The sequence below is a fragment of the Lipotes vexillifer genome, unplaced genomic scaffold (genome assembly GCF_000442215.2).
Source record: "Lipotes vexillifer unplaced genomic scaffold, Lipotes_vexillifer_v1.1 scaffold50, whole genome shotgun sequence".
NCBI classification, from domain to species: domain Eukaryota; kingdom Metazoa; phylum Chordata; class Mammalia; order Artiodactyla; family Lipotidae; genus Lipotes; species Lipotes vexillifer.
In genome coordinates this window covers 618966-632255 of record NW_006784763.1, presented here as the reverse complement: position 1 = coordinate 632255, position 13290 = coordinate 618966, and the positions used below count along the sequence as shown (strand labels likewise).

Below are 13290 nucleotides of genomic sequence, written 5' to 3'. Positions count from 1 at the left end.
TCAGTTTAATGCAAGTAGGTATAGTTATAGGTCAGCATACTTGAAATCCAGGGTAACCACAAATCAAAAACATCCAGTAGGTGTGGGCAGTGACTCTTTTCCCCATTGCACAGTTTGGTAAGACAGCCTCTTCTTTTGAGGAGAAGAGAGAGTGGTGTAGAAAGAAGGTTTGAGGCTCTCAGATACTCCTGAAAAAGGAGAAGCATCTCTTCATGTGATGATGATAATGTCATCATTGGAGCAGAGGGCTCTGGTCCCAGGATCCTTCCACACAGTGGCTTTACCAATGGACATTCACAACAACCCAGAGAAACAAAGTAGGAGAAGGAAAATGCAGAGACCAAAATAGGAGCTCACATATAAGTCACTCCAAGGTTAAAGATGGCAGAGTAGAGAGACCCTGATCTCATCTCCTCTCGTGAGCACACTGAAATCACAAGCAGAAAAATCACTGATGAAAGAGACTGGAACCTATCACAAAACATCCTCTACAGATAGAGACAAAAAGAAGAACTCGCAAGAAGATGGCTAGAAGATGCGGACTCCTTATATAATCAAATCCCATACCCTCCAACTGGGTGACCCACTGGGGAATAATTGTATTGCAGAGGTTTTCCCACAGGAGTGAGGGTTCTGAGCCCCACATTGGGCTCTCCAGCCCAGGGGTCCAGCACTGGGAAAATAGGCCCCCAGAGCACTTGGTTTTGAAGGGCAGCAGGGCATAAGTGCAGGAGCCCCAAAGGACTGGGGGAAATAGAGATTACACTTTTAAAGGGTGCACACAAAGCCTCACATGCATTGGGACCCAGGACAGAAGAAGTAATTTGTTAGGAGCTTGGGACAAACCTATCTGCTGGTCTTGGATAGTCTCATCGAGAGGTGGGGGCAGATGCAACTTACTCTGGGGATATAGACACTGGTGTCAGACATTTTGGGGAACATTCAGCCACTTGAATGCTGCTTCATGGCAGCTGACATCTTGGGATCGTCCCTTAAGGTCATTAGTGCCAAGACCTGGCACCACCCAACAGCCTACAGGCTACAGTGCTGCGATGCCTCAGGCCAAACAACTAACTGAGCAGGGACACAGCCCAACCCATCAGCAGACAGGTTGCCTCATGACCTCATGAGCCCACAGGCTCCTCTAGACATGCCCCTGGAAGCCCTGCCCACCAGAGGGCCAACACCCAGCTCCACTCACAAGTGACCAGGCACCAACTCCTCCTGCCTGCAAGCCTGCACAGTCCTCTCAACCAGCCTCACACACCAGGGGGCAGACAACAGAAGCAAGAAAACAATTTACTCTGGGACCAGTTAGGTCCTGGCCTAGCCCACCAGCAGCCCAAAGCCACCTTCAGGACACCCTGGAGCCCATACCCAACTGTGTCAGGAGTTGGCCCCACCCCACCCAACATTCTCAAATGATCTCTGTGATCTCTGGGCCCTGCAGCCAGACTCCAGGACAAGCTCTGCCCTCCAGTAGTCTAGTCCCAGGATCTGGCAACAGTGTATGGGCAACAGCTCCAGAATCTTTGGGACCTTGTCTCCACCCACCAGTGAGCCAGCACTAGTCCTGGGGCCCCCTAGGATTCCACAGCCAGCCACCTCATGACCAGGCCCCACTAAACAGCAACCAACAGCATCCACATAAGGCAGGGCCTAGCCAGCAAGCAGACTAGGGGCCAACCAAGCCTACTAGACTGCTCACAGAGCCCACCACAAGAGAAGGATCCACACAGCCCTGTTAGGGGGAACCCCTAGAGCATATAACTTAGGTGACAAGATGGGAGTACCCAGCAGGGATGCATAGGATGCCTCCTGCAGAGGGCCACTTCTCCAAGATTGAGAAACATAACTAATCCACCACATAATAAAAATACAAATAACAACTTGGACAAAATGAGGCACCAGAGGAATATGTTCCAGACAAAGGAACAAGATGAAACCCCAAACGAAGAAATAAGATAGCAGTCTACCTGAGGAAGAGTTGAGAGGAATGACCATAAAGATGGTTAAAGAACTCAGGAGGAGAATGGATGCACAGAGTAAGAAGTCAGAAGTTTGTAATAAAGAGATGGAAAATATAAAGAACAACTAAACAGAGATGAAGAATACAATAACTGAAGTGAAAAATACACTACAAGAAGCAATAGTAGACTAATAGTGAGCTAGAAAATAGAGTAGTGGAAATCACTGCTGCTGAACAGAAGAAGGAAAAAAGAATGAAAAGAAATGAGGACAGTTTGAAAGATTTCTGGGACAATACCAAGTCCAAGTCTAGTATTCGCATTATAGGGGACCCAAAAGGAGAAGAGAAAGGGTCTGAGAACATATTAGAAGACATAATAGCTGAAAACTTTTGTAACATGGGAAAAAGAATAGTCACCCAAGTCCAGGAAGTACAGAGAGTCCTATATAGGGTTAACCCAAAGAGGAGCACACCCAGACACATTGTAGTTAGAATGACAAAAATTAAAGATAAAGAACACTAAAAGCAGCAAGGGAAAAGCAACAAATAACATACAAGGGAACTCCCATAAGGTTATCTGCTGATTTTTCAGCAGAAACTCTGCAGACCCAAAGAAAGTGGCACGATATATTTAAAGTGATGAAAGGGAAAAACCTACAATGAAGAATACCCAGCAAGGCTCTCATTCAGATTTGATGGAGAGATCAAAAGCTTTACAGACAAGCAAAAGCTAAAGGAAATTCAGCATCACCAAACCAGCTTTGTAGCAAATGTTAAAGGAACTTCTCTAGGTGAAAAAGAAAAGGCCACAGCTAGAAACAAAATTACAAAATGAGAAAGCTCACCAGTAAAGGCAAGCATACACTAAAGGTAGGAAATCACCCACACACCAAGCTACTAGGAAGGTTAAAATACAAAACTAGTAAAATCATCTATATTCACAATAAGTAGTTAAGGGATACACAAAATAATTAGATGTAAAATATTATATGAAAAATAGTAATTGTGAGGGGAGGAGATTACAAATGTAGGGTATTTAAAATGCATTTGAAATGATCAACTTAAAACAGTCATGTGCATATATAGACTGCTATACAAAAATGTCATGATAACTGCAAACCAAAAATCTATAATAGATATACACACAAAAAAAGAAACCAAACATAACACTAAAGATAGTCATCAAATCACAAGAGAAGATAACAAAAGAAGAAAGTGGGGGAGAAAAGACCCCCAAAACCAATCCAAAATGATTAACAAATCATGGCAATAAGAACATACCTATTTATAATTACCTTAAATATAAACAGATTATAGGTTCCAACCAAAAGACACAGACTGGCTGAATGAATACAAAGACAAGACACATATATATGCTGCCTACAGGAGAGTCACTTCAAATTTAGACACACAGACAAAGTGAGGGGATGAAAAAGGTATTCCATGCAAATGGAAATCACAAGAAAACTGGAGTAGCAATATTTATCAGAAAAAAAAAGTCTTTAAAATGAAGACTGTTACAAGACCCAAAGGAGGAGACTACATGATGATCAAGGGATCAATCCAAGAAGATATAACAATTGTAAATATATATGCACCCAACATAGGAGCACTTCAATATATCAAATATTAACAGATATTAAAGGAACTGTCAACAATAACACAATAATGGTAGGGGATTTTAACATCCAGCTTATATCCATGGATGTAATCAATTAGAAACACAGGCCTTAAAATAACACATTAGACCAAATGGACTTAATTGATATATAAATAGACCATTCCATCTGAAACCAGCAGAATACACATTCTTTTCAACTGCAACATTCTCCAGGATAAATCACATACTTGGCCACAAAACGAGCCTAGGTACATTTAAGAAAATTGAAGTCATATCAAGCATCTTTTCTGACCATAACACTATGAGACTAGAAATCATCTACAAGAAAAAAAACTGCAAAAGTCCACAAATACGTGAAGACTAAACAATATTCAACTGAACAACCAGTTTATCACTAAAGAAATCAGATGAAATTAAAAAATACCTAGAGACAAATGAAAATGAAAACATGCTGATCCAAAACCTATTAGACATAGCAAAAGTAGTTCTAGGAGGGAAGTTTTTAGTGATGTAAGCTTACCTCAAGAAACAAGAAAAATCTCAAACAACCTAACCTTACAACTAAAGGAACTAGAGAAAGAACAAACAAAACACAAAGTTAGTAGAGGCAAAGAGATCATAAAGATCACAAAAAATAAATGAAATAGAGACTGAAAAAAAAAACACAATAGGAAAGATCAATGAAACTAAAAGCTGGTTCTTTGAAAAAGATAAATAAAATTGATAAACCTTTAGCCAAACTCATCAGGAAATAAAAGGGAGAGAGTGTAAATTAATAAAATCAGGAATGAAAAGGAAGGTACAACTGACACTATAAAAATACAAAAGATCATAAGAGACTACCATGAGCAACTATATGCCAATGAAATGGACAACCTAGAAGAAATGGACAAATTCTTAGAAAAGGTACAGTCTAAGACTGAACCAGGAAAAAATAGAAAATATGAACAAATTACCAGTACAGAAATTGAATCAGTAATTTAAAAACTACCAACCAATAGAAGTCCAGGACCAGATGGCTTCAAAGTTGAATTCTACCAAACATTTAGAGAATAGTTAACACCTATCCTTTTGAAACTATTCCAAAGAATTGCAGAGAAAGGAACACTTTGAATTCATTCTGTGAGGCCACCATCACCCTGATACCAAAACCAGACAAAGATATCACGAAAAATGAAAATTACAGGCCAATATCACTGAAGAACATTGATGCAAAATTCCTCAACAAAATACTAACAAACTAACTCCAACAATACATTAAAAAGGATCATACTCCATGATCAACTAGGATTTATCCCAGGGATGCAAGGATTTTTTGATATCCTCAAATCATTCAATGATATGCACCACATTAACAATTTGAAGAACAAAACCCATATGATCACATCAACAGATGCAGAAAAACTGTTGATGAAATTCAACATTCATTTATGATAAAAAAAACCCAACTATTCAGAAAATGGGCATAGAAGGAGCACACCTCAACATAATAAAGGCCATATGACAAACCCACAGCTAACATCATACTCAGTGTTAAAAAGCTGAAAGCATTTCATCTACAGTCAGGAACAAGGATGCCCACTCTCACCACTTTCATTCAAAATACTATTAGAAGTCCTAGTCTAGCCACAGCAATCAGAGAAGACAAGAAGTAAAAGGAATCCAGATTGGAAAGGAAGAAGTAAAACTGTCACCGTTTGTAGTTGATATGGTGATAAGAAAATCCTAAAGATGCCACCAGAAAATTAGAGCTCATCAATGAATTTGGTAAAGTCATAGGATACAAAATTAACATAAAAATAAGCAAAATTAATATACAGAAATCTGTTGCATTTCTATACACTAACAATGAAATATCAGGAAGAGAAATTAAGGAAACAATCCCATTTTCCATCATATGAAAAAGAATAAAATATCCAGGAATAAACCTACTTAAGGAGGCAAAAGACCTGTTTTGTATGGGAAGAATCAATATTGTTAAATGACCATACTACTCAAGGCAATCTACAGATTCAGTGCAATCCCTATCAAAATACCAGTGGCATTTTTCACAGAACTGGAACAAAAATTTAAAAATTAGAGCGGAAACACAAAAGACCCCAAATAGCCTAAACAATATTGAGAAGAATGGAGCTGGAGGAATCGCACTCCCTGACTTCAGACTATACTAAAAAGCTACAGTAAACAAAACAGTATGGTACTGGCACAAAAGCACCCAAAGATCAATAGAACAGAATAAACCTAGAAATAAACCCACATACTTATAGTCAGGTAATCTGTGACAAAGGTGGCAAGAATATACAATAAAAAAAAGACAGTCTATTCAATAAGTGTTGCTGGGAAAACTGGACAGCTACACGGAAAAGAATGAAATATATGAAATATAGAATATTCTGTAACACCATACACAAAAATAAACTCAAAATGGATTAAAGTCCTAAATGTAAGGCCAGACACTATAAAACTCTTAGAGGAAAACATAGGCAGGACACTCTCTGACATAAATCACAGCAAGATCTTGTTTGATCCACCTCCTAGAGTAATGAAAATAAAAACAAAAATAAACAAATGGGGACTTCCTGGTGATCCAGCGGTTAAGACTCTGCACTCCCAATGCAGGGGGCCTGGGTTCGATCCCTGGTCAGGTAATTGGATCCTGCACGATGCAACTAAGAGCCCGCATGCTGCAACTAAAAGATCCTGTATGCCACAACTAAAGATCCTGAATGCCACAACTAAAGATCCTGCATGTGGCAACAAAGATCCCACATGCCAGAACTAAGGCCTGGTGCAGCCAAATAAATAAATAAATAAATATTTAAAAAGAAAAAGAATATTCTCTCAACAAATAAAATGAGCCTCCTTAAAAAAATAAAAGGGACCTAATTAAACTTAAAAGTTTTTGTACACCAAAGGAAACCATACACAAAACAAAAAGACAAGCTATGGATTGGGAGGAAATATTTGCAAATGCTACTGCTGACAAGGGATTAATTTCAAAATATACAAAGAGCTTATACACATCACTATCAAAAAAAGACATACAACGCAATCAAAAAATGGGCAGAATCCAAGGAAGACATGCAGATGGCCAACACACACATGAAAAGATGCTCAACATCGCTAGTTATCACAGAAATGGAAATCCACACTACACTGAGGTACCACCTCACACCAGTCAGAATGGTCATCACTAAATAGTTTACAAATAACAAATGCTGTAGAGGGTGTGGCGAAGAGGGAACACACCTAAACTTTTGGTGGGAATGTAAAGCGGTGTATTCACTGTGGAAAACAGTATGGAGATTCCTTAAAAAACTAAAAATAGAGTTACTATATGATCCAGCATTCCCACTCCTGGGCATATATCCACAGAAAACTCTAATTCTAAAGGATACATGCAGGAACTTCCCTGGTGGTCCAGTAAGTAAGACTCCGTGCTCCCAGTGCAGGGGTCTCAGGTGCAATCCCTGGTCAGGGAACTAGATCCTGCAGGCTTACCACAACTAAGAGTCCACATGCCTCAACTAAGAATCCTGCACACCGTAACTAAGAAAACTGCATGCTGCAACTAAAAAACCCACGTGCCGCAACTAAGGATCCCACATGCTGCAACGAAGATCCATGTGCCACAAGTAAGATCCAGCACAGCCAAAATAAATATTTTTTAAAAAAGAAAAACAAAAACAAAAGGATACATGCACCCCAATGTTCATAGCCACAGCATTTACAGTAGCCATGGAAGCAACCTGAATATCCATTGACAGAGAAATGGATAAAGAAAATGTGGTATATTTATAGACACACACACACACACACACACACACACACACATTTACATAAAATGTGATAATACTCAGCCATAAAAAGAATGAAATAATGCCATTTGCAGCAACATGCATGGACCTAGAGATATCATACTTTAGTGAAGTAAGTCAGACAAAGACATATCATATCACTTATATATGGAATCTAAATAAATGATATAAAGGAAGTTATTTACAAAACAGAAACAGACTCACATATGTAGAAAATAAACTTAAGGTTACCAAAGGGGACAGGGATGGGGAGGGATAATTTAGGGATTTGAGATTAACATGCGCACACCCTTGTCAGTTGAATCATTGCAAATATTTTCTTCCAGTCTGTAGACTGTCTTTATTTTGTCAGTGATTTCTTTTGTTGTGCAAAAGCTGTTAAGTTTGATTAGGTCCCATTTGTTTGTATTTGCTTTTATTTCTGTTGTCTTGGTAGACTGACCTAAGAAAATGTTGCTATGATTCATGTCAGAGAATATTTTGCCTATGTTCCCTTCTAGGAGTTTTATTGTGCCATGTCTTATATTAAACTCTTTAAGCCATTTTGAATTCATTTTTGTGTGTGGTGTGAGGTATTTAACTTCATTAACGTGTGACTGTCCAGCTTTCCCAACACCATTCACTGAAGAGACTGTCTTTTCTCCATTGTATATTCTTGCCTCCTTTGTCAAACATTAATTGATCATAGGTATGTGGGTTTATTTCTGGGCTGTCTCTTCTGTTCCATTGACCCATATGTCTGTTTTATGCCATTATTACGCTGTTTTGATTACTGTAGCTTTGTAGAATTATCTGAAGTCTGGGAGGGTTCAAGCTTTTTTTTTCTCAGCACAGCAGTATGAAACTAGAAATAACCACAGAAAGAAAAACAAGAAAAGAGCAACGCATGAAGAGTAAACAACATGCTACTATAAAACCAATTGACCAACAGTGAAATCAAAGAAGAAATCAGAAAATACCTTGAGACAAATGACAGTGAAAAGGCAACCTTACAAAACCTATGGGATGCCTCAGAAGCAGTCTAAGTGGGTAGTTCATAACTATACAGGCTTTCCTCAAGAAAAAAAAAAAATCTCAAACAACCTGACCCACCACCTAAAAGAGTTAGAAAAAGAAGAACAAATAAAACCCAAAATCAGGAGAAAGAGGAAACAATAAAGATCTGACAGGAAATAAATAAAATAGAGGTCAAAAACAATAGAAAAGGTCAATAAAACCAAGGGCTGTTTTTTTGTAAATATAAACAAAATCGACATATACTCTAGCCAGGCTTACCAAGAAGAAAAGAGAGAGGACCCAAATAAAATAAGAAGGAAAACAGGAGAAATAACAATACTTTACTACAGAAGTACAAAAAAATCGTAAGAGAATACTATGAACAATTATTTGCCAACAAAGTTGACAGTCTAGAAGAAATGGACAAAGTTTCTAGAAATATACAGATTGCCAAAACTGAGTCAGGAAGAAACAGAATTTGAACAGACTGATCACTAGAAGTGAAATATCTGAGTGTAATATTAAAACCAAACCAAAACAACAACAAAAAAATCTGCAAACAAAAGTCCAGGACTGGATGGCTTTACTGGGTAATTCTCCCTAACATTCAAAGAAGAACTTAAATGTATCCTTTTCAAACTATTCCAAAAAACTGAAGAGGAGAGAACAATCTCAAAGTCATTCTATGAAGCCACCATCACCCTAGTAACAAAACCAGACGGAGACACTGCAGAAAAGAGAATTACAGGCGAATATCTTTGACAAACATAAATGCAAAAATCGTCAACAAAATATTAGCAAACTGGATCCAACAATACATAGAAAGGAGCATTCCATGATGAAGTTGTATTCATTCCAGGGTCACAAGGATGGTTCAATACACAAATCAATCAATATTATACACCATATTAATGAAAGCAAAGGCAAAAACCACATGATAATTTCAATAGATGCAGAAAAATTTGACAAAATTCAATATCCATTCATGATAAAAACTCACCAAAGTGGATTTAGAGGGAACATATCGCAACATAATAAAAGTTGTTTATGACAGACCCACAGCCAACATAACATTCAGTGGTGAAAAGCTGAAAGCCTTCCCAATAAATTCAGATTTAAGACGAGATGCCCATTCTCACCACTGTTATTCTACATAGTATTGCAAATCCTAGCCACAGCAATCAAACAAGAAAAATAAATAAATTTTATCCAAATTGGAAGGGCAGAAGTTAAAACGTCACTATTTGCAGATGATATGATATTCTATTTTGAGTACCCTAAAGTCTCCACATAAAACCTATTTAGTACTAATAAATAAATTCAGCAAAGTAGCAGACTACAAGATTAATATATGGAAATCTATTGCTTTTCTTTAACAATAAAATATCAGATAGAGAAAGTGAAAAAACAAGCCCATTTAAAATCACATCAAAAAGAAAAAAGTATTGATACCTAGGAGTAAACTTAACCAAGGAGCTGAAAACTATATAACATTGATAAAGGAAATTGAAGGTAATTCAAAGAAAGGGAAAGATATCTCATGCTCTTGGATTGGAAGAATTAATATTGTTAAAATGGCCATACTACCCAAAGCAGTCTACAGATGTAATGTGATCCCTATCAAAATATCCATGACATTTTTCACCAAACTAGAACAAATAATCGTAAAATATATACGGAACCACAAAAGACCCAGAATTGCCAAAGCAATCCTTAGGAAAAAGAATAAAGCTGGAGGCATAACCCTTCCAGACTTCAGACTATATTACATAGTTATAGTAATCAAAACGTTGTGGTATTTGCACAAGAAGATATTTAGATCAATGGATCTTTAGAATAGAGAGCCCAGAATTTAACTCACACACCTATGGTCAGTTAACCTCTGACAAAGGAGGCAGGAATGTACAATGGAGAAATGACAGTCTCTTTAGCAAATGGTGTTGAGAAAGCTGGACAGCTACATGTAAGTCACTGAAATTGGTACACTGTCTCATACCATATACAAAAATGGTTTAAAGACCGAAATTTAAGACATGACACCATAAAACTTGTAGAAGAGAATATAGGCAGAGCATTCTTAGACATAACTGATAGCAATATTTTCTTAGATCATTCTGCCAATGTAAAAGAAATAAAAGCTAAGAAAAATGAATGGGACCTAATAAAACTTACAAGCTTTTGCACAGCAAAGGAAACCATAAACAAAATGAAAAGACAACCTACCAACTGGGAGAAAATATTGGCAAATGATGCGACTGACAAGGGCTTAATTTCCATAATATACAAGCAGCTCATACAACTCAATAACAAAAAAAATGACCCAGTCAAAAACTGGGCACAAGAGCTAAACAGACATTTCTCCTAAGAAGACCTACATGTGGCCAACAGGCTCATGAAAAAATGCTCACCATCACTTATTATCAGAAAGATGCAACTCAAAACTACAAAGAGATGTCACCTCACACTGGTCAGAATGGGTATCATCAAAAACTGTACAAATAATAAATGCTGGAGAGGATGTGGAGAAAAGGGAACCCTCCTACACTATTGGTGGGGAGGTAAATTGGTATAGTCACTATGGAAAACAGTATGGAGTTTCCTTAAAAATCTGAAAATAGAGTTACCATCTGCTGCAGCAATCCCATTCCTTGGTATATATCCAGAAAAGATGAAAAGTCTATTTCAAAAAGATACATGCACCCCTATGTTCATAGCAGCACTATTTACGATAGCCAAGACATGGAAGCAACCCAAGTGCCCATTAACAGATGATTGGTCTAAGAATATGTAGTGTAAATATACAGTGGAATATTAACTCACTCCTAAAAAAGAATGAAATATTGCTATTTGCAGCAACATGGATGGACCTATAGAATATCATACTTTAGTGAAGTAAGTCAGACATGTATCATATGATATCACTTATATGTGGAATCTAAAAAGTAATTAAATGAATTTATGTACAGATAGAAATGAACTCTCAAACATAGAAAACAAACATTGTTACCAAAGGGGAGATAAGGAGGGGGAGGGAAGAACTAAGAATTTGGGATTAACAGGTACAAACTACTATTTGTAAAATACATAAGGAACAAGGATGTACGGTATAGCGCTGGGAACTATATTCAGTATCTTATAATAACCTATAATGAAAAGTAATCTGAAATATATGAAATAAATGAATCACTTTGCTGTACACCTAACTCAGTACTGTGCACAGTACTTACACAGTAAGTCAACTATACTTCATTAAAAAAAAAAATCCCTTTGAATCTGTCTGTCCTTCCCTCTGTCCCATTCCCTTCCTTCTACTCCTAGAAGGTAACCCCTTTTTTGGTGATATATCCATGTTGATACATATGTCTTGCTAATCCCTTGACCTACTTATGAGATCCTATTGTATTATTTTTCATTTATCCTATTTTTTTTTTAATTACAGTAAAAGCTCCACTGAAAGTTCTTATACATCTCCTTGTGTTTTGAATGTTTCTGCATACTTTATAATAGTTACTGTTTTTTGGTCATGTTAAAATTATGCTGTCCTCTTAACCTTGCTTATGGTGTCATTAGTTGTATAGAAATTTTAAATTTGGATATTGTAAAATATGTTATTTCTTCTGTTTATAGATTTTACTACTTGTGTCTTTTGGCTAGAAAATGTATTTTGAGTGAGAGTATGCCAGGCACTGCTTGGAATATTGGTGAACAAAGCAGACAATAGTCTCTGCATTTTTAGAGCTTAAGAAAGCTTTCTGTATCTCAAGGTCAATAATACATTTTCTTTCAATAGTTGTTAAATTTTTAAAACATTTGGATATTTAATCTATCTGTAATTTACTTTCCATTTAGTGTGTGCTGGGATCTAATTTTATTTTTTTACCCAACACTATTAGTTGAAAAGCAGTACTTTGTCCATTTATTATAGTTATATTTCCACTTTTATATACTGCATACCCATAAATACTTGAATCTATTGCTGAATTTTCTGTACTGTTCTCTTTGTTACTGTGTCTGAACCATATTCTTTTAATTACTCTAGCATTATAGTGTTTTGTCATGTAGTAGAGCAAGTTTTCCCCTCTTTTTTTTGGCCAGATTATCTTGGCTATTCTTGCACATTTACTCAAACATAGGAACTTTACCATCTGTTTAAGATCAAGTTTCATAAATTATTCTGTTGGATTTCTTTTTTGGAATTGCATTGTACCTGCAGTGAATTTTAAGAAATATATACACTTATAATACTGACTGTTCCACATATGAATATGGTATAGAGCCCTGTTTATTTAGATCCTTTATGTCCTTCAGTAAAGTTAATGTTTTATTAAAGTTATTGCAACATTTTTTTTTGTTTTATTCTCAAGTACTACCTTTTCTTATAGTAGTGAATACCATATTTTTTCCTATCATATTTTCTGATTATTGCTGGTATTTGGGAAAGCAGCTGTTTTTTTTTATGTTTGATCTTCTATCTGGTGACTTGGTGTACTCTGTTCTTAGTCCTAATAATTGGTAGATTATAGAGAGAGTTTTCTAGGTAAATGGTCAAATCGTCTGTAAATGAGAATAGTATTGTATGTTCCTTTTCAACCTTTAGATCTCCAACCCCCTGTCCCTGCAGCAGATTCCACTGATTGGAACCTTTAGTACAATGCTGAGTTTTAGCAGTGATAGTGAGCAGCCTTGTATTATTACTGAATTTCGTGCAGTGCTTCTGATGTTCCACTGTGAAGAATAGTAATTGATGTAGGTTTTTGGTAGATGTTCTTTATCAATTGAGAAATTTCTTCCTATTTCTATTTTGCCAAGAGTTTTATTATGTATGGTTGTTAAAGTTTACTGAATACATTTTCGGCATCAATTAACATAACTTTTTTTTTCTCTTT

At 36.6% G+C, this 13290-nt stretch overlaps 1 protein-coding gene across 1 annotated transcript in view; it reads left to right on the top strand.

Moving 5' to 3' along the window:
- SCLT1 (sodium channel and clathrin linker 1) overlaps nt 1-13290 on the top strand; it is a 233216-nt gene that overhangs the window by 29951 nt on the left and 189975 nt on the right. The gene's annotated exons all lie outside the window — the stretch shown is intronic.